This window comes from Lycorma delicatula, chromosome 5, assembly GCF_047948215.1.
Source record: "Lycorma delicatula isolate Av1 chromosome 5, ASM4794821v1, whole genome shotgun sequence".
Lineage (NCBI taxonomy): Eukaryota > Metazoa > Arthropoda > Insecta > Hemiptera > Fulgoridae > Lycorma > Lycorma delicatula.
The window spans coordinates 23049358-23071200 of NC_134459.1; the positions used below are offsets into that span (position 1 = coordinate 23049358).

At 31.7% G+C, this 21843-nt stretch overlaps 1 protein-coding gene across 1 annotated transcript in view; it reads right to left on the reverse strand.

The window, feature by feature from the left end:
* The window catches only part of LOC142324805 (protein D3-like), a 138688-nt gene that overhangs the window by 52920 nt on the left and 63925 nt on the right, over window positions 1-21843 (reverse strand). Inside the window, exon 3 of the transcript XR_012756394.1 lies at window positions 20205-20392. The gene's annotated coding sequence lies outside the window, so the exon portion shown is untranslated. The remainder of the gene's footprint in view (window positions 1-20204; window positions 20393-21843) is intronic.

Genomic DNA, 21843 nt, shown 5'->3' on the forward strand with positions numbered 1-21843 from the left:
CAGCTCTCCAAGATTCCCTATCTAGTGCTAGTCGTTTCATTTCAGTATACCCTCTACATCCTACATCCCCAACAATTTGTTTTACATACTCCAAACGTGGCCTGCCTACACAATTTTTCCCTTCTACCTGTCCTTCCAATATTAAAGCGACTATTCCAGGATGCCTTAGTATGTGGCCTATAAGTCTGTCTCTTCTTTTAACTATATTTTTCCAAATGCTTCTTTCTTCATCTATTTTCCGCAATACCTCTTCATTTGTCACTTTATCCACCCATCTGATTTTTAACATTCTCCTGTAGCACCACATTTTAAAAGCTTCTAATCTTTTCTTCTCTACTCCGATTGTCCAAGTTTCACTTCCATATAAAGCGACACTCCAAACATACACTTTCAAAAATCTTTTCCTGACTTTTAAATTAATTTTTGATGTAAACAAATTATATTTCTTACTGAAGGCTCGTTTAGCTTGTGCTATTCGGCATTTTATATCGCTCCTGCTTCGTCCATCTTTAGTAATTTTACTTCCCAAATAACAAAATTCTTCTACCTCCATAATCTTTTCTCCTCCTATTTTCACATTCAGCGGTCCATCTTTGTTATTTCTACTACATTTCATTACTTTTGTTTTGTTCTTGTTTATTTTCATGCGCTAGTTCTTGCGTAGGACTTCATCTATGCCGTTCATTGTTTCTTCTAAATCCTTTTTACTCTCGGCTAGAATTACTATATCATCAGCAAATCGTAGCATCTTTATCTTTTCACCTTGTACTGTTACTCCGAATCTAAATTGTTCTTTAACATCATTAACTCCTAGTTCCATGTAAAGATTAAAAAGTAACGGAGATAGGAAACATCCTTGTCGGACTCCCTTTCTTATTAGGGCTTCTTTCTTATGTTCTTCAATTGTTATTGTTGCTGTTTGGTTCCTGTACATGTTAGCAATTGTTCTTCTATCTCTGTATTTGAACCCTAATTTTTTAAAAATGCTAAACATTTTATTCCAGTCTACGTTATCAAAAGCCTTTTCTAGGTCTATAAACGCCAAGTATGTTGGTTTGTTTTTCTTTAGTCTTCCTTCTACTATTAATCTGAGGCCTAAAATTGCTTCCCTTGTCCCTATACTTTTCCTGAAACCAAATTGGTCTTCTCCTAACACTTCTTCCACTCTCCTCTCAATTCTTCTGTATAAAATTCTAGTTAAGATTTTTGATGCATGACTAGTTAAACTAATTGTTCTGTATTCTTCACATTTATCTGCCCCTGCTTTCTTTGGTATCATGACTATAACACTTTTTTTGAAGTCTGATGGAAATTCCCCATTTTCATAAATATTACACACCAGTTTGTATAATCTATCAATCGCTTCCTCACCTGCACTGCGCAGTAATTCTACAGGTATTCCGTCTATTCCAGGAGCCTTTCTGCCATTTAAATCTTTTAATGCTCTCTTAAATTCAGATCTCAGTATTGTTTCTCCCATTTCATCCACCTCAACTTCCTCTTCTTCCTCTATAACACCATTTTCTAATTCATTTCCTCCGTATAACTCTTCAATATATTCCACCCATCTATCGACTTTACCTTTCGTATTATATATTGGTGTACCATCTTTGTTTAACACATTATTACATTTTAATTTATGTACCCCAAAATTTTTCTTAACTTTCCTGTATGCTCCGTCTATTTTACCAATGTTCATTTCTCTTTCCACTTCTGAACACTTTTCTTTAATCCACTCTTCTTTCACCAGTTTGCACTTCCTGTTTATAGCATTTCTTAATTTCCGATAGTTCCTTTTACTTTCTTCATCACTAGCATTCTTAAAATATTATTTAATAAATGAAAAATAATATAGCTCAATAGGCATTGCAAAATATTTATAAAATATTTTTTGATCGTACGGTGACACGAGGAATATTTTGCATAGGTATTTTAGAGGTAATAATTTTTTGTGTTAGCTGGATGTACAAGGTGAAAAGATTAGTCGGCGAGTAAGTAATGCGAGGACGGCATGAGACAGAGAAGGTTGATAAACAGAACGGGTTCATTGCAGCCTATACCGTTTCTACAGTAAATCATGGGAAGTATGCTCACTTGCATACTTAAATTGTGTACATACTTCTGCACTAAACACTATTTTGTTTTTTTTTTCAATTATTATTTTATTAGGCCATGTTTTATAACATATTTTTAGAAATACCGGTATCTTTACTTTATCGACTGCAGCTTTATTGCTTCTATGTAAAGGCTACAACTACAAAGAGTTTGTATATAACATATTCATCGGTCCAAAATTTCGATATCGGGTTTTTTTGCAAATGTCGACGTTTCATAACCCCCCGAGTCCAAAAAACGGTTTTTTAAAAATCCGTGGAAATTTCGGAAAGATGTATGTACATTTGTTGGCCTGTATTTTGATTAATATCTAAGTGTAATTAGCGGCTGAACGAACATTTTCTTCGAAAATGGCCCAAAAAGTTTCTACATAAGGGGCTAGATGCCATTAAATTTTGGAGAAAATTAAAAAAGGGAGGGTAGTTGTTGCCATTCTGAATTAAAAATTCCAAAGTTTTAAGTCAATCAATATATTGGGGGGGGGGGGATATTCAATATTGTATCTAAAACGAGTTGACCAAAAAGGTTGAAATATGGCACTAATATTTTTCTATATAGATTTATATTTTTCTCCCACGAAAAAAATGAGAATTCACAAATTCGTGAATTAATTTCATTGATGCTTCCATTTTCATCGGGGAATGTCCTTCTTTTATTAAATGCGCTACATAATTAAAATCTTGTTTTTGATTTTTAGAAGTAAAATAGAAGAAAAAGATATATAGAAAGTAATGGTGTATATCCAAAATAAAATGTTAAATGCAGTGTAACATATATTGACAAACGGAAAGAAAATTAAAATTAAGATGTAACTAACACATGAGATTTTTTAAAAATACATTCACAAATGTGTTAAAGGAAGAAGAATGAACATATTACAATATCTAAAAACCTTTAAATTAAAGAGTAACAACAAAACGATCATAAATGAACAGATCAACAGACAAGCGTGTGTCCTTTTCAACCTCAATTTATTAAAAGCAGAAAATAGATAAATAAAATTAAAAGATAAGTATAAAAATTAATTACAAATAAACAAGAAGAAGGCCAGATAAGGCAACAGGTTGGTCTAATGGTGAATTCGTCATCGCAAATCGCCGATTTCGAAGTCGAGAGTTTTTAGGTTCAAGTCCTAGTAGACGGTAACTTTTATACGGATTTCAATATTATATCGCGGATACAGGTGTCTTAGGTGGCTGGGTTTCAATTAACCACACATCTCAGTAACGGTCGACCTGAGACTGTACAACATTACACTTCATTTACATTCACGCATATCATCATCTGAAGTAATACCTTACGGTGGTTCCGGAAGCTAAACAGAAAATAAAGATAAGGCATGACGTCAAATATAAGGAGGGGCGCTGACTAAACGTTATATAAAGATTAACAGAAATTTAAAATTAAGTTTTGACAATGAAGTATTTCGGAAACGCGTCGACAAACGATAAAAGAATAAAGCTAAGAAAAGGTAAGCGGTATTCAACACAGAAACTATAGTGAACTTAGCAGAAAATATAATAGGAATTATTATTTTAATAACTGCCATGTCAATCGTTCTGAGAATTCGTCGGTAGTATTAAGGGCCCAAATACCAAAAAGGATTTTATCGCTTTCGGCCGCTGAAAAACAATCGAGAGTACGAAACAAACAGGGCAATGATAGATTCCAATTTATACGAACTTACATGGAGTACAAAAGTGTGAATCTGTACGAACAAATACAACGCGATAGTGGCATATATCCCTCCTAACGAACAGGTGAGTAGCATGTTTGATTACGGAATTAGTAATACTTTATAAATAGCAAGGTCGTTTAAAAAAATACATGTTAGTTCCAGTAAATTATCTGAAAAGGAATTTTTTTTTCAATTCAAGGAACAATTAACTAGGAATAGAAGACGTACATCATCAAATACAATATTTTTCGAGAAAAAACTGAGGAAAGGTCAACAACGGAAAGTTTATATAAGCTGCTGTTCCTTGAGAATACTTAGAATTTTGATTATTAGAGACGTTGGAAAATCTTACAACGGATGCGTACAGACGTATGTTCTTGAAATCTGATTTTTGTGTAACGTTACTCTCTCGTCACATTATTTATAATTTCACCTATGAGGAATCGTTTAAATATGATTATGGAGGTAGAAGAATTTTGTTATTTGGGAAGTAGAATTACTAAAGATGGACGAAGCAGAAGCGATATAAAATGCCGAATAGCACAAGCGAAACGAGCCTTCAGTCAGAAATATAATTTGTTTACATCAAAAATTAATTTAAATGTCAGGAAAAGATTTTTGAAAGTGTATGTTTGGAGTGTCGCTTTATATGGAAGTGAAACTTGGACGATCGGAGTATCTGAGAAGAAAAGATTAGAAGCTTTTGAAATGCGGTGCTATAGGAGAATGTTAATAATCAGACGGGTGGATAAAGTGACAAATGAAGAGGTGTTGCGGAAAATAGATGAAGAAAGAAGCATTTGGAAAAATATAGTTAAAAGAAGAGACAGACTTATAGGCCACATATTAAGGCATCCTGGGATAGTCGCTTTAATATTGGAAGGACAGGTAGAAGGAAAAAACTATGTAGCCAGGCCACGTTTGGAATATGTAAAACAAATTGTTAGGGAAGTAGGATGTAAGGGGTATACCGAATGAAACGACCAGCACTAGATAGGGAATCTTGGAGAGCTGCATCAAACCAGTCAAATGACTGAAGACAAAAAAAAATTATTAACCGTTGTGTAATATACACAAGCCGAACAACGATTTCGGTGACCCGCTCGTAAGTATTTAGGGACGAACAGAACAAGTATAAAGACAAGCTGTGCCTTAGATACGTACATCCCAACCCCGTAGGGAAACACCCGCCTAGTGACTTTCCGTCGCCACCCCCCCCCCCCCCAGCCTTGCCCTGTTGGGCTTTAACGGGAGCTCAGATACGTAGTCAGTCAGTCAATCCAGGTAGTGACACAATAGCCAGTTGCCAAGTACGATGATCAGCTGTTTCGAAGAGTCCATGAGGTTAGCGAACGACCCGATAAATTAAAAGTCACATAAACAAACGTAAATCCCTCGCGTGGGAAAACGTTTCTCTTCATTAAAAACGCACTTTGCAAAAGGATCTTTTGTTTTTAAAATGTTATTCGCTTACTGATTATTCGTGTTTTTTCCTTATATACTAAAATAGAATTTATAATGTATTTTTTTATTTTTTATTTACGAGGTCGTAGTACAAATAGGCTAAGCTGGTGCATACAAATCGAGTATCATGCACGACTAAGCTGCCACTTATTTCATTAACGATAACAGATTAAAAAACTCAATTTTACTAATAAAGTAATAAAATATATTTATTTATTTCTTAGCCTATATTTTAATCTCGGGCAGCCAAATATATTTATTAACACTTTTAGTGCCAACGTCCGTTTATCAGGACTCTAGTAAAATTATACGAAACCGTAAACGAATGTTTTTTCCACACTGTTTGTAATTTTTTTCTCAGAAAAAACCCGTTCTTTCTGTTAATAATAAAATGCTGTGTATTTGGGCTATACCGCAATCGAAATATAGATTAGTCGGTTAGTTGTTTTCCGTTTACGTTTGGTTATGTTGTAAAAGCGTCTTTGTTAGTCGCGTTATGTTGTGCTTTGTTCCAGTTTTGCGATATTTTAAGAACAACGAGAAACGTTGTACAAGTGGACCAGGTAAAGATAGATAAATTAATATTTAGGCGTACCATTTTATCGATAAAGTTAGTTACGTCAATAACTGATATTTTCTTAATTATACCATTTTTACGAAGTAAAAAAAAAAAACACAATAAAATTTAATTTTATATACATATACATGCGCGTAGTGCGTGTGGTTTTAAACTTTTTTATATGAATATTTGTAAGAGAAGAAACAAAAATAAACATTTACCTAAAAAATATTATTCCATGTACGTAATAAAACACGCGTTAAATTAATAATTTAACTTTTAAAGTTCCAAAATGGTAGAATACATAAAAAAACAACTAAATTTCCTTGTTAACAAAGTTTTTCAAAATAACGAAAATACTTTCTTACATAGACAAATCGTAGTTCTTTATTTTATTATTTACAGCAAAAAATACGTTAAAGGGAGTATAAAATAAAATAAAAAACAAACGTACTTAAAAAGTTTAATCTGTACAAGATAAAAACATTTACATTTAGGTAAGACAGATGTTTAAAAGGAAATTACTTTTTCGTTTCGTTTTGTTTAACCTCCGGGACCACCCTTAGGTATCGCTTCAAAGGTTGAGATGAATGATTTATAAAATGCCATGTCTGACCGGGATTCGAACTCGGGACCTCCGGATGAAAGGCCGAGACGCTACCGCTCGCGCCAAGGAGGCCGGCTAAGAAAAGGAAATGACTTGAAGTACGTATTATTCTTTTTAAAAAAAAAATTTGATGCGGACACCACATAACTTCCTTGTACGCCTACTAAATTACATATACGCATTTTATACGATCAGAGATTAATAATATATATAAATAAAAATGTAAATGTTAGTTTGTTCAAAATCTTAAAACTCCGAAAGTTCTTCACCGATCGCTTTGAAATTTTGACACGACGTTGCATTCGAATACGCGCGTGTTTTTATATACCTAAAATTTCACACTTGTTTTAGGTAAAAACATGTTTTTTTTGTTTTTTTTAAAAACAGCGCTATCTGTTGGACGTAAAAGCAACACGCGCTGTACTAAATATTTTACGATTCCATTTCAATGTTTCTGATATGTGTGTCCGCTGTAGACTAAAAAAACTACTGGACCGATTCACGCGCGGAGAAAGAGGAAGAAAGGGAAAAATCTAAAAAGGGAAATGGAGAAAAAGAAAACGGAGTAAAGGAAACGGGAAAGGAGAAAAAAGGAAAGAGGAAGGGGAAATATGGGAAAGAGAGAGAGGAAAGTAATTGAAAGGGGAATGAAAAGGGGAAATGGGGAAAGGTAATATGGGGAAAGAAAAATTGTGACAAGGAGGAAAGGGAGAAAGGGTAACAGGGAAAAATTAACTTTTGCGAAGTCCGTAATGTTCATTTAGTTAATGTTTTATCAAACTTTCAATTGTGTTCATTAAATCTATGTGTGTGTATATATATATATATATATATATATACTCAAATCTAGCAATAGCGAAGCATTGCCGGATCTGCTAGTTATTAATAAATCAATATATTTAAATTTTAAAAAATAGTTAGAAAAGTTAACATTTTTTTTACAATCAGAGGTTAATAATTATTAATATATCAATATATTTAAGTTAAAAAAAAGGTAATGAAGTCGGATTCGAACCGATGTGTCTCTTCCCCTTGAACGACCCAAAAATTTCATTAATTAAAATTTTATTTGGCTATAATTCTGGAACCGGTGAAAATAAGTACCGTTTAAGATATATCATTGAAAAGCTCTTAATTACGGCTGATTACTTCAGTTAAGAAAAAGCTCAAAATCTAATTTTTTGGGGATTTTGGGCTTTTTTGGACACTTTTGGTCCAGTCGATTGTAATCAAAAAGGGAGGTGCAAAATTAGATGTTACAACAGTCCTAAACCGATGTTTCAAGATCCTGCGGCTAATAGTTTTTGAGTTATGCGAGATAGATATTTTACGTCGGTACAGACGTCACGCCGAACTAGTCAAAATGGATTCAAGGATGGTCAAAATGAATATTTCTGTTAAAATTTGAAAACCAAAAATTTTGGCGATCACAATACTTATTTTACTTCGTATAAGGAAGTAAAAATCGCAATTTCACGGTCGGGTGGGAAAAGGAAATGAAATATTTACAATTGATATCGCATATCGTTTAACATTTCCATGTGTATTTATTTTTATCAACACATTACGTCATTACTTTTAACAGTATATGTTTATAAATCGGTTGACAGATTTCGACATTTAATTGCGATTAATGACCGATTATAATGTTCTGATTCATACAGAAATCTTTCCCTTTACATTTAAACCTCTACGTACCGGATGATCATCTGAAAAGTTACTACATTTAAGGTCTATTTACGCACATCGGTATCGATGTTATCCTGATCGATCAGCGACGCCAATTAGGACTGCAGTATTTACTGTGTGATATGTACTACGGATAGATGTCGGATGTTTCGCGTCTTCCCAAATCAGTTGATTTGGAAGTCGAGAGTTTCAGCGTTCAAGTCCTAGTAAAGCCGGTTATTTTTACACAGATCTGAATACTAGATTGTGGATACCGGTGTTCTTTGGCGGTCGGGTTTCAATTAACCGCACATCTCAGGAACGGTCGAACTGAGAATGTACAAGAATACACTTCATTTATACACTCACACATCCATCCCCGTTCATCCTCTGAAGAATTATCTAAACGGTAATCTTACCGGAGGCTAAACAGGAAAAAAAAAAGAAAGAATGATGTCGGATGTGTGTGAATTGGCATCACTGATCGACCACGGAGAACACTGATACTGAACTGATACCGATGTGTGTAAATAGACCTTTGTTATTCAACAGCTTTCAGTCTCTTCGTATTTCGATTTGCCGGCAAGTATACCGTTGTCGGGGGAACCTTTCTACAGTTATCTTCAAAGGGAATGAAACCTACCCTCTCTGCTACACCTACCCCAAACTCAAGAATCTTATTTGGCAACGGTAACATTTAATTCCGTTAATTAACAACCCGAAAAAATAATGTAATGTAATGAAGGAGCGGGCGGATTTTAATTCTCTTTTCACCAAAATTCATTATTTTTTCGGGTTGTCGATTATTGTAAATTAATAGAATTAAATTTTGCTATTGCCATATAAGATTTTTGAGTCGGGGTAAGTGTAGCGGAGAGAATATGTTCCTATGTTCCACCCCTTTGAAAATCATTTTAGAAAGGTTCCCCCTGAGAATGGTATACATGCTTGCAAACAGAAATACAATTGGACTGATATCTGTTGAATAATAAATGCGGTAACTTTTCAAATGTCGCCCGGTATTATAAACTATTATTTAATTATTTGTTGAAGCGTGCTTTACGTTACTGCGTGAACGGAACGCAGCAGTGAAATTGTTTAACCTTGAAAGGGCACTGATTGTTTTGGTGGAGGGGAGAGTTATTGACAGTGCTCCGGCAAGCAGAAAATTGTTAACATTATTAAACGTTATTATTAAACGAATATTTACAACCGGCATATCTTTTTATTAAATTATTCGTACCGACAACAAAGATCACATTTTTTTGCATTATGTGTTTTTTATTTTTTAATGTAATTAATTTTACACCGTACCGTAAAAACTATACAAAACCGGAAGTAGAACCCAGAACGTTTTATCCGACAGTAACGTCCTCTCGCGATTATTTTCATATCGTTTACTATAATAAAATTAATATTACCTTATAATTTATCTGCCTGTTTCATTATATATCTTTATTATAATATATAATGAATGATTTGAAGCGTGTGTGAAGATGCCGTGCCTGACCGGGATACGAACCCGGGACCTCCGGATCCCGGTCAGGCATGGCATCTTCACACATGAAGAATGCCTAACGGTGGATCCGGAGGTTAAAAAAAAATATATATATTACAATAATTGAAGCTAAATATATAATACTGTGCCGATTTAGTAGAAAAACATGTGAATTAGAGCGGAATAAAGATTCTTCACATGCAACGTCGCCCTCACACTGTTAACATAAATAAAAATTACAGTACAGTTAAATAAATAAAAAACTATGTATATGTCTCGTATGCGAGCACCCTCCATTATTCTTTAATTACACAACACTCAAAACTTAACGATCCACCTTTTGATTTCATCGGCCCAAAATGCGTACGAAAAGGGTAGTTTAAAGAACGTTTATCGTATTAGAATTTCATTTTACGTTTTATCAGATTAGGTCTATCACGTCCCCGACTTATATCCGGAAAATTTTGAATCCGAATTCCGCTAATTTTTTTACGTAGCAAAATATTTATCTACCGTACTGTCACATAAGAAAAAAATAATAATTATAAATTTGGGCGTTAAAAGATGAAATAAATACAGAACTTACAAAAATTACAGAATAATAAAATTACAAACTGAATCGTTGTTAAATTAAAAAAAGTAAATAATACCAACAGTTTACCTCAAATATTACAATTTTTTTTTTTACATTGTCCTTAGCTTAGTAAGATCTATTCCATACAAATCTGTTAAAAAGACAAACGCAGCGTAGTAGCGATTTACCTTGATACCGAATTAAGAAGGTAGTGGTCCCAGGAGGGAAGAAATGATCAGTTTAAATGGCAAAATAGCACCTGCCACCTGTCAATTACATTCATTTGTAAAATGAATGAGTTTTCAAATACAGCCTACCTATTAAGAATAGTACACGCTGTTAATCAACCAACGGGAAGGGTAGTCTTAAATAATTTTGTTTCATTATTAATTTAATGTTAATTAATTTAAAATTAATAAATAATACATTAATTTGTTTATTCGTGTGTGTGTGTGTGTGTGTGTGTGTGTGTGTGTGTGTGTGTGTGTGTGTGTGTGTGTGTGTGTGTGTGTGTGTGTGTGTGTGTGTGTGTGTGTGTGTGTGTGTGTGTGTGTGTGTGTGTTATTCGCGTGCGCGGACACACACGCCCATAATTTAAATTATTTATATAATTTAAATATACTATTCCTATATAAGTATAAATTTATTTTTTCTCCCTTAAAATTTGATTGGTAGATCGATCTCCTTTTCTTATGAAAAATGATATAATTCTCTAGAATTAAAAAAATAATAATATATATTATTGAAAATTATAAGTTAAAATTAAAGTTATTCCCTGAACCACTACGAAGAAGAAAAAAGTGAATAGCTAGAGCTACAAATTTCGAAGCCAAGGGGTACGCAAGATTGTAATGAATCCATAACGACGCCCGACGGCCTTTATCATAATCTAGGAAAATAGCCTTATTTTCCTTGATACATTATAAAGGGTAGGTATCCGTATTAAATGAGTCGACTACAGGAATATCCATTAGGTCAAGACTGTTAGCGGATTTGAACCCGATCCTTGAATTAAGAACCCAAAGCGCTGCACTTGTACACAAAAGCTGGTACGCTTCAGCCGATCGTGAGAAAAATTATAAATATTTAAAGAATTTCAAATTTTAAAAATCGTATGAAAATACCTTTCTTTCATTCATTTACATATATGAGGTTCAATTAATTACATTAGTAATGTTAATTATACGATTATCGATTAACCGGTTGCTCTAATAATCACTTATCCAAAAGTGTGTGTCGTTTTCAATTTTGAAGTTATTGCCAACATCTAAGAATTTTATTACGACCAAAATAATGATTAAATAATTATATAAAAATAAATATATTTTTAAATTAATATCAATGTTACAGTCTACTTACTGTTCGGTGCTTCATACACAATTTAATTTTAAGAAAATTAAGTATATATAATAATATTTTACAAAAATAGTTAATTTTCACCGTATGATTCTACGATATAGTCGATAGCTTCAAGTATATTATACTGAAAAATGTTCCTCTTCAGTGATTCCAAGCTTTCAATAAAAAAAAATTATGTTATAAAAAAATATTTAATTTAATCGAATGAAAATAATAAATAAATATTTCCATCAAAACAAATATACCTTGAAATTAATATCTACGGAACAGTTGATTATCGGGTTCTTCATACCTAGTTTATTTTTTTATGGAATTAGGTACATATGTTAATAATATTATTTTACATATTTCATTGTTAGTATACTGTTATTCGATAGAGTCGTGGTATCTTATAATCTATTACGTAGTAAAAAGTTTCTTCATCAGTGATTCTAGGCGTTCTATAAATAAATAAAAATCGGTTAAAGAATATACTTTACCTATTTTAATCAAAATAACAGTTAAATATTTACATCGAAATGGGCACCGTATCTTTGAAATTAATATCTGTGTAATAGTCGATTATCCGACCCTTAATACACGATTTACTTTAAAGAAATTATGTAAGTATAGGAATATATTTATTTTACAAGTTTAAGAAATAATTAATTTTTAGTATCCAATAAAATCATGGCACTTTTAATTTATTATACTGAAATTTATTCGTCTTCAGTAGTTCTAAGCTTTCTATTAAGAAAAATTATTTACTTATTTTAGCGATAATTTTCAGTTAAATAAATTTTATTTATTTTGTATGTGTGCGCGCGCGCGCGCGCGCATAATACCGTAGGCTGTTTGAACAAACACATTTATTGTGGTTTTTTTTAATAGTTTCGCCCGAAGTATATTTTTGTTAAAACTTTGTAATTACAAAGAATTACAGATAAAATTTTTGATGATTTTTTCTAAAATATCGATTAAATTTTTTAATGTTTTTTCGTAAGTGAAAAAGTATAGGACGATTTTTCATTATAATTACAACAAAAACTTGTTAACGTTAAATTAAAAGTATAAATAAAATTTAATCTCTGATCTAACGATTTTTCCTAAGGAGAAGAAAAGGGACAACGTACATAGAGCTATTACAATTCGCAGCCAAAGGCGCATAAAGAAGGTGATGAATCCACTCCGACCCTCGAATGGTCTTCTTAATCGCAGTAGATAACGTGTCCGTTACAATTTGGTTGAACGGGAACTGTACATCAGTACAACCACTTTTAATGAGTCTGATTACGATTCGAACCTGATATCCTTGAATTAAAAACTCTAAACTCTGCCACTATAGACGCGAAAATTTATCAGAATAAAGAATTTTTTTTTTTAATTTCAAACTTCAAATATCGATTGAATTACTTTTAATGCGCGTTCCCTTAATTAAAATAAAGTATTTAATTAGATGGTTCGCAATTAACCGGACTTCTAATGTTCATTTATCCGAATGCTGCGTGGCTTTCAATTCCCCCCCCCCCACTTCTTCTATAAGTAGGGGCTTAATAAAATACATATTTTTCTTTAATACAGATTTATCAGTTAAAATTCTACTTTCAAACTATACAACAAAACTGTTTTCTTATAACTACACGCTTCAGCTTACAAGAAATACAACTTTCTTGTAAGTTTTACAAAATTTGAAAAATCTTTCCACCAATTTATTTAAGATGCCTGAAGGATTTTCTTTTGTATAAATAAATATTATTCTGTCGATTCATTTTTAAATAATATTAATTAAAAGAAAATTAAAAAAAAAATTGATTTATCTGCATCTTGTTCAGCATGTATGTAAATTAATTTCCAATTGCAACTTCTGAATTGTGAATCAATTTGTGGTAATTTTTTGTTTAAAATATTTACCTTAACATTTTTCATATATTTAAATAATTAATACTGACTTAAATCAAATTATTATATATTACTTATATATTATTATTATTATATTACTTATCTTACACTGATTTCTTATAATCTGGTTTTATATTAATTTATTGATCTCTATAATGTATTATTCTGTTCTGATGAGAATAAAGATTACTTTATTTTACTTAGTGGAAATGAAATAAAATATTTTTATACCGTTAGGATACACTAAATGACGATAATTATTTTCAAACTTGGATAACCGTTGCATTAACCTAACATTGTTACTTGTATGAGAAGAATTCCCATTAATGATATGATAATATTTATCATAGCCCATAAAGTGAAATTTCTGGTTGTTATATTAGATGGCAAATCCTCTTAGGATCAAATCGATTTTTTTTCCTATTCTTTTGCTTTAAAACACCTTAATAAAACTTGTAACCATGACAAACTACTATATTATGTTTATGAAAATCCTTATCTGAAATAAGTCATCTGTTTTTGAAGGAGGCTCCTTCAAAAAGTCAAAACAAGTTTCTAGGATACGGAAATGGGTTGTTAGATCGTTATTTCACAATCATAAGTATAAACTAGTAAACCATCGTTAATTAGTTAGTTACATTACCAACCTAAACAACAAAAATCAAAATCGAGTGGTCCCCGTTAACACAGAAGTACAAATTTTATTATTTGTTATTATCTCTTTTTTTCTACAAATACTAAATATTAAAAAAAAATAATAATAAGCAAATTGTAACAGTGGAGGATTAGAGAAAAAATTGATTAAACATGTAATGCGATGAATTACAAAATAAATCTCTTATAAAATATTCTCAAAATAACCCAGGAAATCATGTATGTTATATAATAAGAACAAAAATCTTATAATCTATGAACGGTTGAACAGAAAAACTGAGGATAATTAAATGAACAATTTCTTATAGTATTATCTACAAGTGATTTCTCGATATGCGAGTGAAAGCTTGCTTGGCTAATTTTATTGTAAAACAATTAAAACAATTGTCAACAATAAGAACTGTTCTGATCAAGGCCAGGAGAACAATACATAAACGAGTTATTTCATCAGTCCTAACAGCTAAAATCACGGACTTAATATTCAACTGTTATTATATACAATGTAATATGTATGCGTGTAGTCTTAGATGATTTAATGTCAATTTATATTATAATTATTATGTTTCGGTTAACTTATTTACGAATAAATTAATGATATAATTAATTCGTTAATTAAAAAATGAACACAATAAATGTATACAAGATCATATAACCTAAAAAAGTACAAAAAGAGAAATATAGCAATCAGAAATATATCTTATTAAACGATATACATACGGTATAAAACATGAACGGTATTTATCATCGGTGAAAAGTTCCCACACTGTTGCCATGGATGTAACATATGAACAATTAATCTAAAAACCAAGCATACTAACCGAATGCAGCAGATCAGCTGCTTTTGATTAATTGTTTATGTAGGTTTTTTAAACATAAAAACATTTTTTTTTTTTTACTATTTGACCTGTTTTTTCTTTCTGGTATTCTCTGCTTTGGCTATGAAAGACCAACAACATGCGATTAAACTACAGCCGGTGTTATTTAAATTTTGAATGTTAATATTTCATTTATAATCTTTTCTACAGCTTCATAAGTTTTTTAAAAGCGGATAGGATTTATTAATTTTTTAAATAAAATATTTCATTCTCACATTTTATAAGCGTAATATGTAATTAGATAAACTAGTCCCACGTTCGGATCTCTGGTTGGGGACTACTAAGGAAGGGGCCACCAGAAAATTAAAAAATAACATTCTACGAGTCGGAGCGTGGAATGTTAGAAGTTTAAAAAAGGTTGGTAGGCTAGAAAATTTAAAAAGGGAAATGGATAGGATAAATGTGGATGTAGTAGGAATTAGTGAGGTTCGGTGGGAAGAGGAAGGCGACTTTTGGTCAGATGATTATAGAATAATTAACTCAGCTTCAAATAATGGGCAGACAGGAGTAGGTTTCATAATGAACAAGAAGATAGGGAAGAGAGTAGAGTATTTCAAAAGCATAGCGATAGAATCATTGTAATAAGGATAAAATCAAAACCTAAACCGACAACAATTGTTAATGTCTATATGCCTACAAGCGCCCATGATGATGATGAGGTAGAGTGTGTATACGAAGAGATTGTTGAAGCAATTAAACACGTAAAAGGAGATGAAAATTTAATAATAGTTGGAGATTGGAATGCAAGCATTGGAAAAGGCAAGGAAGGAAATATAGTGGGTGAATACGGGCTGGGTAAAAGGAATGAAAGAGGGGACCGACTTATAGAGTTTTGCACGAAGTATAATTTAGTAATTGCCAACACCCAATTTAAAAATCATAATAGAAGAATATACACTTGGAAAAAGCCAGACGATACTGCAAGGTATCAGATAGATTATATCATGGTTAAGCAAAGATTTAGAAATCAACTCGTTGACTGCAAAACTTACCCTGGAGCAGACATTGATAGCGACCATAAATTGGTGTTAATGAAATGTACATTGGGGTTTAAAAACCTGAAGAAAAGGTGTCAGATGAATCGGTAGAATTTAGAGAAGCTTGATGAAGAGGAGGTAAAGAAGATTTTTGAGGAGGACATCGCAAGAGGTCTGAGTAAAAAAGATAAGGTAGAAAATGTAGAAGAAGAATGGGAGAATGTTAAAAAGGAAATTCTTAAATCAGCAGAAGCAAACTTGGGCGGAATAAAGAGAACTGATAGAAAACCTTGGGTTTCAGATGTGATGAAGAAAGTAAAAGGAACTATCGAAAATTAAGAAATACTATAAACAGAAAGTGCAAACTGGTGAAAGAAGAGTGGATTAAAGAGAAGTGGAAAGAGAAATGAACATTGGTAAAATAGACGGAGCATACAGGAAAGTTAAGGAAAATTTTGGGGTACATAAATTAAAATCTAATAATGTGTTAAACAAAGATGGTACACCAATATATAATACGAAAGGTAAAGTCGATAAATGAGTGGAATATATTGAAGAGTTATACAGAGGAAATGAATTAGAAAATGGTGTTATAGAGGAAGAAGAGGAAGTTGAGGAGGATGAAATGGGAGAAACAATACTTAGATCTGAATTTAAGAGAGCATTAAAAGATTTAAATGGCAGAAAGGCTCCTGGAATAGACAGAATACCTGTAGAATGACTGCGCAGTGCAGGTGAGGAAGCGATTGATAGATTATAAGAACTGGTGTGTAATATTTATGAAAAAGGGGAATTTCCGTCAGACTTCAAAGAAAGTGTTATAGTCATGATACCAAAGAAAGCAGGGGCAGATAAATGTGAAGAATACAGAACAATTAGTTTAACTAGTCATGCATCAAAAATCTTAACTAGAATTCTATACAGAAGAATTGAGACGAGAGTGGAAGAAGTTTTAGGAGAAGACCGATTTGGTTTCAGGAAAAGTATAGGGACAAAGGGAGCAATTTTAGGCCTCAGATTAATAGTAGAAGGAAGATTAAATAAAAATAAACCAACATACTTGGCGTTTATAGACCTAGAAAAGGCATTCTATAACGTAGACTGGAATAAAATGTTCAGCATTTTAAAAAAATTAGGGTTCAAATACAGAGATAGAAGAACAATTGCTAACATGTACAGGAACCAACCAGCAACAGTAATAATTGAAGAACATAAGAAAGAAGCCGTAATAAGAAAGGGAGTCCGAAAAGGATGTTCCCTATCTCTGTTACTTTTTAATCTTTACTGGAACTAGCAGTTAATGATGTTAAAGAACAATTTAGATTCGGAGTAACAGTACAAGGTGAAAAGATAAAGATGCTACGATTTGCTGATGATATAGTAATTCTAGCCGAGAGTAAAAAGGATTTAGAAGAAACAATGAACGGCATAGATGAAGTCCTACGCAAGAACTATCGCATGAAAATAAACAAGAACAAAACAAAAGTAATGAAATGTAGTAGAAATAACAAAGATGGACCACTGAATGTGAAAATAGGAGGAGAAAAGCTTATGGAGGTAGAAGAATTTTGTTATTTGGGAAGTAGAATTACTAAAGATGGACAAAGCAGGAGTGATATCAAATGTCGAATAGCACAAGCGAAACGAGCCTTCAGTAAGAAATATAATTTGTTTACATCAAAAATTAATCTAAATATCAGGAAAAGATTTTTGTAAGTATATGTTTGGAGTGTCGCTTTATATGGAAGTGAAACTTGGACAATCGGAGTAGAGAAGAAAAGATTAGAAGCTTTTAAAATGCTGTGCTATAGGAGAATGTTAAAAATCAGATGGGTGGATAAAGAGACAAATGAAGAGGTATTGCGGCAAATAGATGAAGAAAGAAGCATTTGGAAAAATATAGTTAAAAGAAGAGACAGACTTATAGGTCACATACTAAGGCATCCTGGAATAGTCGCTTTAATATTGGAAGGACAGGTAGAAGGAAAAAATTGTATAGGCAGGCCACGTTTGGAATATGTAAAACAAATTGTTAGGGATGTAGGATGTAGAGGGTATACCGAAATGAAACGACTAGCACTAGAAAGGGAATCTTGGAGAGCTGCATCAAACCAGTCAAATGACTGAAGACAAAAAAAAAATATGTATTAAAGAAAATAACAAAACCGCTTTTCTATAGTTAAATATAGCAAAATTAAATTTCTAAAATGCTCCTACCTCAAAACAATCTATTTTGGGGTGCAAGACCACTCACTACTTGTGTACTGAACACTACTTTTGAAACTAGCTGTGAAAGAAATAAATAAATGAGAGTGATGTTAGTTAGTTTTGCTATAGTCAAAAGTTTTTATATCAAATTTTTGTCTTTCAATACCTTTTAAAATGATCACCCACCCATATCCTTTCTACTAAAAATGTTTTAGTTGTCCTCCGGGTGCTTCAGGATATAGTAGTCTCATAACTCAAATTAAATCATTTTAAAGTAAAATATTTGTTAAATTTTCTTCTATGTTTCACTGTTGAGAAGTTACATAAGAGGTACTATACACAGTTTTTGAAACTAGCTGTGAAAGACATTAAATGGCCGTTATTACGGTTAAGACTGTTGTAACTTTGAATTTTGTACGTCAAAATATTTTCTGTTTAGTGTCCTTTTGAAGTCTCATACAAAAAAAAATAGATCATTTTGAGGTAGAAAAATTAGCTATATTTCATTTTTGAATACTAAATTATTGAAAACTTATTATAGTTTTGTGAAATATTACTAGACAACATGTTTTTAAATTGGTTTCAATTATAACAGAATTGTACAGGGCAGATTTACTTTCATCTAGACAAGACAAACTTCAGTAAACACTAAATAGATATAGTGTACTGCTCAATTGAAATCCAGCAAAATCCACACGAAACGCCGGCTAGGAGGACAACATTTTGGCACAGACATCGAGCTGCAGACCGGCGTATGAACACGGCTGAAAACACAGGCGGCTCCGTTCTATGACGAGGGTATTGGAAAGTTGGAACCACGCTACGACAAATGTCTAAATCGGAGTGGTGACTATGAAGAGAAATAGCGTAACTATGTAAGTACTTGTTACAAACAATTTTTTTTTTTATTTTCACTGTGGTTTTAATTTCGTGACCGATCGGACCTTGAAAAAAAAACCCTCGTATAATAATGAATGAATTTCTTTTTCTTAGAACAGACAAAATTTTGGCTTTGTACATAAGATTTATCGTTAACATTACTTAATACTGGAATGTTATAATATAATAACATGCTAACGTACATTTTGTTGTCATTTTCTGCCGGATATATTTTCAAACAAAATTCAAGAAAATTAATACAATAGAAAAATAATATAGATTTTTACACACCAGAACCATATGTCAAACTCAGAAAGTAGCAATTTCGTGCTTCTTTTGATTGTTTCTAACAAATTTTTGTAGATATATTTTTAATTTAAATAAAAATAAAATTATAAAAACGTTAAAATAAAATAATTAAAACTTTTCTTATACGTTAAAAGTGAAAGATTTAAGAAAGCGCAATTTTTCATCTCTAGTTTGTTCTTTTGAAATCGGTTTCATTATTATTTTTCTTAAGTTTGTTTTATTTTGTTTTCAGCCACTCGACCGATCTATTAACAGTAAATAATACGTTACTTTGATATTCTGATCTGACCTTCTAATTTCACTATTTTTATAGATTAACAAGACAAAATTTGGCTTTAACTTTATAAACAAATCAAATTTATAAAATCCAGGACTTCACTGCAGTCGAACGGCCCTGGAAATCAACACATTATATCACGTTGGCTACAGTATTTTTTTAATCAACATTATTTTTGTATAAATTAAATTTCTACTTACCAACAATTTAAAAAGTGTAAATCTTAGTACTTTTGAAGCTGTTAGTCCAGCTTCAGGGATTTTCAGGGATGTTAATTTAAATTCAAATAATCCATAATCATTTTTAAAATTATTATATTTATAATAGTCGGTCGTCAAGAATAAAATTAATTCGTACATCAATATGATAGTAACACATGTTTGTAAGGATACAAAATTATATATATATATATATATGGGAACAATTTTAGAAAAATGATAGAAAACAGAATAACGAAGAGAAGTACAAAGATAATCATAGGATGTTAAACAGTATAAAAAAATTAAAATATCTTTTTCAGGGTCTTTTACAGAAAATATAATATAATTAAACCAGAAATTTTAATATTTATGTAAAAATTAAGAAAAACGGTAGTAAATAATATAAAAACAAATATATTACTGACCTCATAGTGGATGTTGATATACAGGCATCATAACATTTCTAATATAATTTCTAAAGAAATGTCCGGGGTCTCCCCCAGTGTGTAAATATGTCAATTCCATACCAGACTGCAATATCCTCATTTGAATTATTACATTGTAATAAAGCAATCGTTAAGATGAGTTAAATTACATTATTTAAAAAACATATCTGAAAAAAAAAGATTATAATTCAGTTTGTTTGTAATATATTGTGAATTATAAGATTTAATACGCGCATTGAAATTATGCAATATTAAGGGGTTTTTTTTTTGTAGAAATCTTGTTAAAAAGACAGTATAAGCCTCTGTTGAATTGAAGCATAAATAAATAACATTTTTATCCTGATCGATTCATAACAACACATTATATAGATGATTTCATAAACGGTACTCATATACTATTCCGTGTATAAAGAAAAGGAACTGTGTCAGCCTTTGCCGGATGAATCGTAGAAAGCCAAGGTAAAACCATCAGATTAGCGTCACAAAATAACCGCTTACATGCATTTATATTTTAAGTTTATAAATAAGAAAGTGGAGATTGAAATTCCTGGGTCGTGTGTACAGAATGGACGAACAGCGACTAAATAAACAGATTTTCATTAAAATCTGTGAACAAAAGAGCAACTTTGAGACCTACAACGATGAAAAAAGAATTACAGAACTTAGGGATCCGTGAACAGGAGACTAAAGATAGAAAGCTAATCTGACAAAAAATACGTAAAACTGAGTTAAAATGGCGATGAAGGAAAAGACATCCAAAGTGAAACGGTCAAAAAAAAATAAATGCCAAACATATAGAAAGAACAAAAGAATGTCGGGAGAAATGAAAAAGAAAGCGGAAGAAATGACATTTGTGTGGTTTGTAGTCGGCCTAAATGCAAAAAATAAAAACGTGAAATAATGTTATGATATTTTAATGGAGATACAAAGTATAAAAAATAACTAAAAATTTAGAAGGCATAATAAAAATTATTTTACTGCATATTTACGTACATATTAATATAATAAGCTGAATAAGGTGCAAAAAATTCAGAGTTTTTTAAACATTTTCAATTATTATTTAGAATTTCATTTTCAGAATTAATATTACGTTTTAGTAAAACAAAATCTTTTAATTCTATTTAAAATAAATTGTCGGGAGAAGTTTTAAACGATTTGGTAATCTATTTAAAATCGCAACAGAAACATAACGCCCTTTGCCGTAAGCCAAAGTATTGCGCTGAGTTAAATGAAACCGGTTCTAATATCAGCTATAGATCTGATTACGAGATCATGGATACCGTTGTTCTTTGGTGGTTGGGTTTCAATTAACACCGATCTCAGGAGCGGCTGACCAGAGACTTTAAAGACTTCATTTACATTTACAGTTCATTTACATTTATACACGTCGTCCTCATTCATCCTCTGAAGTAATATTTTACGGTGGTTCTGGAGGCTAAACAGAAAAAGAAGGAAGTTCTTTATCGGCATTAACCGGTCGGTCTAGCGGTGAACTTATCATAGTAAATCATCTGATTTCGAAGTCAAGAGTTCTAAGGTTCAAATCCTAGTAAAGGCAGTTACTTTTATACGGATTTGAATAATAGATTGCGGATACCGGTGTTCTTTGGCGGTCAGG